This window comes from Salmo salar, chromosome ssa02, assembly GCF_905237065.1.
Source record: "Salmo salar chromosome ssa02, Ssal_v3.1, whole genome shotgun sequence".
In the NCBI taxonomy this organism is placed as follows: domain Eukaryota; kingdom Metazoa; phylum Chordata; class Actinopteri; order Salmoniformes; family Salmonidae; genus Salmo; species Salmo salar.
Window position 1 is genome coordinate 19,536,455 of NC_059443.1, and position 5,039 is coordinate 19,541,493.

Below are 5,039 nucleotides of genomic sequence, written 5' to 3' on the forward strand. Positions count from 1 at the left end.
CGCCCTCTACTGGTCAATTACAATCTGTACTGTTCCTTCTCTCTCTTTTACATATTTTAACTGTTCCTTCTCCCCTCTACCTCTCTCTCACACGCTTCTCTCTCTTGCACTCTCCTCTGTCCCGCACTCTCGCACTTTCCTTTCTCCCTCCCCTCTCTCTCTCTCTCCCCCCCTCTCCCTCCCCCTCTCTCTCTCTCTCTCTCTCTCTCTCTCTCTCTCCCCCTCTATCTCTATCTCTCCCTCTCTCTCTCTCCCCCTCTCCCTCCCCCTCTCTCTCCCTCTCTCTCTCTCTCTCCCCCTCTATCTCTCCCTCTCTCTCCCCCTCTCCCTCCCCCTCTATCTCTCCCTCTCTCTCTCTCTCTCTCTATCTCTCTCTCTCTCTCCCTCTCTCTCTCCCCCTCTCTCTCCCCCTCTATCTCTCCCTCTCTCTCTCTTACACACACACACACACACACACACACACACACACACACACACACACACACACACACACACACACACACACACACACACACACACACACACACACACACAATAAATCACGAAAAACGTATTTGATGTATTATACTTTTTATTTTAACTTAAAAAGAGATTGGATCAAAAACAGACTCAATAAATAAGAAATAAATATCATTGTTGTAATAATTCATTCATAATTATAATTACTCTGACCGAGTCTGACAGAAACAGACCCTTTTTTGCTCTAAAAAAATTCTAAAATCAGAAACTCGTAACCCCTTTAAACCCTTCATCATTTCTCCCTATTAACAAAAATAATTGATAAATTAGTCAATAAATAAAAAATTGTTAAAATATTAAAACCTCTCAGAAAAGGTGCAGTCCCTCCCACCCACATTTATCCTAAAATCTAAGTAGAAATTGAAAATATGTTTGTGATTCTCCCCTTTCTTTATTTCTAATACAATATCCCCTAACGAAGATAATAATAATAATAACAATAATAATAATATTGTGTCATTTTTCAGTGATTTATCTAAAGTACTCTTCTTTTTGCATTTTTTTGTAATTGTCTAAATGTTACTCTTCTTAAACTAAATTATTTACAGGCCATAAGGATCTCTCTCCAAAGTTTCTCTAAACTACTCATTTTGTCTCAATATTTTTTCCTGTTTTCCTTTTTTTATTACGAAATGGAGGCCTTCCTATTTGTATCATGTTATACACATGTAATAGCCATGTAATATGACATGTTATGGTCCAAAGAAGTGATATATCACCATTATTCATCATCTCATCAATGACTTTAGTAAGTACTTCCTGGGTCGTGTATGTGTGTGATCTTCACAGCCCTACACACTCCAGACAAACTCCTCACAAACCATTTTCAAACTGAGTCCAGTTCAATGGGTACGATTACGGACATATATGTATTTGAAAGTATGTGTGTGTTTGTGTGTGTGAGGACTATAATATGTACATTGGTCAATATCTGTGCCTTGGTCCTTTTAGAGTGCAATGTGTGTGTGTGTGTGTGTGTGGTGTTTGTGTGTGTCGTGTGTGTGTGCTGTTCCCCGTCGCTCAAAAGAAAGGTAGTAGGTCTGAGGGCGCAATGCACGCTGGGATTCCACCACAGCCGGAGTCTGAAAACTTCACCTGCAAGAGCGAAGGAATGAAGAGTGAGAGGGAGGGGTTGGGGGACAGATGTAGAGAGAGAGAGAGAGAGAGAGAGAGAGAGAGAGAGCGAAAGAGAGAGAGAGTGAGAGAGAGAGGGAGGGGGATAGAGAGAGAGAGAGTAAGAGAGAGAGAGAGTGAGAAAGAGAGAGAGAGTGAGAGAAAAAGAGAGAGGGAGAGAGAGAGTGAGAGAAAGAGAAAGAGAGTGTGAGAGAGAGAGAGAGTGTGAGAGAGAGTGAGAGAGAGGGAGAGAGAGAGAGAGAGAGAGAGAGAGAGAGAGAGAGAGAGAGAGAGAGCTTGTTAGGACATGGATATAGTTTTCTGGTTTCCCTCTACTGTAATCCTCTATATATCAGAGAACAAAGAAATAACAGTATGGAAACAATTCATCCCTCATGTGGATGACATTTCCAACAAAAAAATCTATTACCAGAAACCATTTGCACAAAACAGTTTACCTCTACTAAGTCTGCATCATTGGTTACTATAGTAAACCTCTGTGTTTTTCAACAGGGATAACGTCATGGTGCTTTTACACATAGACATACAGAGTGTCCAGGGCATGCAACTCAACACAGTGAAATATCCATGAAAGTTGTTGTTGTCATTTGAGAGGCCTTTTGCCTTTTCTGTAATTGTATGTATGTCTGTGTGTTCGTGTGTGTGTGTGTGTGTGTGTCCGTGCACGCACACGTTGTACTTGTGTCTTAGATCACGGCAAGCAAAGGTTCCCAACATGCATCACTCTCTGGCAGTTGCAGTATAGAAATTCTGGGTAACAGTCTCCCTGAGTCCACAAGTAGCCTAGAATTCTGTGTGGTAGCTTCTCAAGTAAATTAAAGCCATTACAATACATTTTTCTAATTTGTAGTCTTTTAATGTTATTATTAGATTATTCAGATAAACTGATCAAAGGTCAGTTTTGTGTTTTCTCCCATATGGTTAACGTTTTGATTTGGGGCAGGTTAGCTGATCCTAGATCTGGCTCTTTGGGTAACCTCTACCCATACCAAGAGACAATTTTTTCCCCATGTATATTAATTCTCCCAGAATTCCTATAGTTTATGTCTGTTCTCCAAGAGGCAATGTTTAGCACCATCACAACCACAAACCATTACCTCAAAACACCGGCCAGGGGGGTGAGAAAAGGGGAGAGAGAAAGGGAGCAAGAGAGAGAAAGAAGGAGAAAGAAAGATGGGAGGGGAGAAAAGGAGAGATGGAGTGATAGAGAGATATAAAACAGAAGGGGGAAATAGACTGGTAGAAAAGAAGTGGAAATAGACACCAATCAGAAAGTCAGGCCAGTCCACAGTCTTACCAATCAGAAGCCAAGGACACACAGCCTACCAATCAGAATCCAGCTCAGCAGAGTTTAGTGTCATCAGAGGTCCACAGTCCAGTGCTGCATCTGAATAGTCTGAAGTAACTTCCTCTCCCTGTCTCTTTCCTCTCTATGCTCATCTGCTCATCTTCCACCATATTGTTTTCACCTATTATTTGGTTTCAGTGCAGATGAAGGAAATGCGACCAGGTGATGAAGGCTCTTTAAACTATGAGATGGACTTGGACTTATCCTAGGAATGTGTGCTGTTTATGGGGAGTTATTTACAATTCATTGCTTAGCTTACACATGCTAAATAATTTCACACATTTTCCTAACAAAGGGGTTACCCACCTCTATATCCACATAGGCTATGATCAACACCAAATGCAGATGGCTGTGCTGGACTAGGCTGGGCTGGACTGGACTGAGCTGGGCTGGACTAGGCTGGACTGGGATAGTTTACAGTGTAAATCTGTACTTTAAACCCAACAACACAACACATTACCTGTTACCCCATTACACACTGAATGGCCTGGTTAGAGACTGTAGGAAAATATTCATAAACCTACTGTAATCACACAGTTAACTTTGGACACCCTCACACACACCCTCTCTCACACACACACACACACACACACACACACACACACACACACACACACACACACACACACACACACACACACACACACACACACACACACACACACAGCCCCCTTGCCCACCTCAGTCTAGCCCAAATATACAGTAGCACTATAATGATAATGACACCAAACAGAACACTACAGAAACTGATCAAAAACTAAACTGCGGAAAAACAACGACCATTAATACAGAATTTATCCAAATATCCATTACAATTATCCATCAGTCAATGCGGATATTCAATCGAATTAATTGATACTTAATCAGATCCCAGTTATTGACAGTAATTGATCAGTATGTGCACAGGTCAATACAAAAGAAAGTCACAATGCACCAAACACAGTCTGTGGTCACCACGGCAACAGGGCATGCAGGTCAGTGCATGGCCGGTTGCTCGGGGCGACGGAACAAACAAAAAAATCGCCAAGGGCAACCAGCACAGGCAATCCACCTCCACAGCAACCCAGACACAGGCCAACCAATCAACTTACAACACGTGAGAGGAAGGGGGGTCGGGGCTTTATCGGTCGCTAGGTAACCATAGTGATGGGATCCCCGCGAATTATGATTGGACGGGAGGATCTCGGGTGAGGTATGTTGTTGTTTCAGGAAAAGATTAAAAAACATCAGAAAATAAAAATAAATAAAAAATATAAAGTTGGATAACAATATTTTAATAATTTAGTTCTGATTAATTTGGCTACAATATCTCTAAATGATTGAACTACCTACAAAGCATTTTTTGTTATTTCATGTGTTTAATATTCTTTACCACATATGCACTGCTTATTTAAGATCCCGCCCACTCTCTCCATATAGCCCGTTCACCAATCAGCATTTTAGAAAGCTGTGACTGACAGCAGCTTGCATAAACTCCATTGTCATTCTTTCCTGTTTCCTCCCCAAACCCAAGTATCCTTCCTCCTTCCCATCACTTCTCTCTTACACACCTCCCCGACCTCACTCCTACCCTCCTCTCTCCTACCCTCCTCTCTCCTTCCTACTACCCTCCTCTCTCCTCCCTCCTACCCTCCTCCACTCCTCTCTCCTACCGTCCTCTCTCTACCCTCTTCCCCTCCTTTCTCCTCCCCACCTCTCTCCTGCCCTCCTACCCTCCTCTCTTCTACCCTCCTCTCTCCTCCCCTCCTCTCTTCTACCCTCCTCTCTCCTACCTTCTCTTCTACCCTCCCATTCCTCCATCCCTCTATCCACACATTCTTTCTCCTCCCTCTCTCTTTCCCAGCCCCTATCACTTCTCACCTCTCTCTCTCTCCTCTCTCTCCTCTCTCTCTCACCTCTCTCTCCTCTCTCTCTCTCCTCTCTCTCTCTCCTCTCTCTCCTCTCACCTCTCTCTCCTCTCTCTCTCTCTCCTCTCTCTCTCACCTCTCTCCTCTCACCTCTCTCTCCTCTCTCTCTCTCCTCTCTCTCCTCTCACCTC

At 43.1% G+C, this 5,039-nt stretch overlaps 1 protein-coding gene across 3 annotated transcripts in view; it reads right to left on the minus strand.

Moving 5' to 3' along the window:
• Positions 1 to 553: 553 nt before the first annotated feature.
• The window catches only part of LOC106573460 (CUGBP Elav-like family member 3), an 80,852-nt gene continuing 76,366 nt past the window's right edge, over positions 554 to 5,039 (minus strand). For 2 of the 3 annotated variants that reach the window (XM_045699177.1, XM_045699163.1), the window contains exon 14: positions 554 to 1,614. The gene's annotated coding sequence lies outside the window, so the exon portion shown is untranslated. Of the gene's footprint in view, positions 1,615 to 4,092; positions 4,184 to 5,039 lie in introns of all 3 variants that reach the window. The other variant, XR_006760032.1, reaches the window with a different exon arrangement.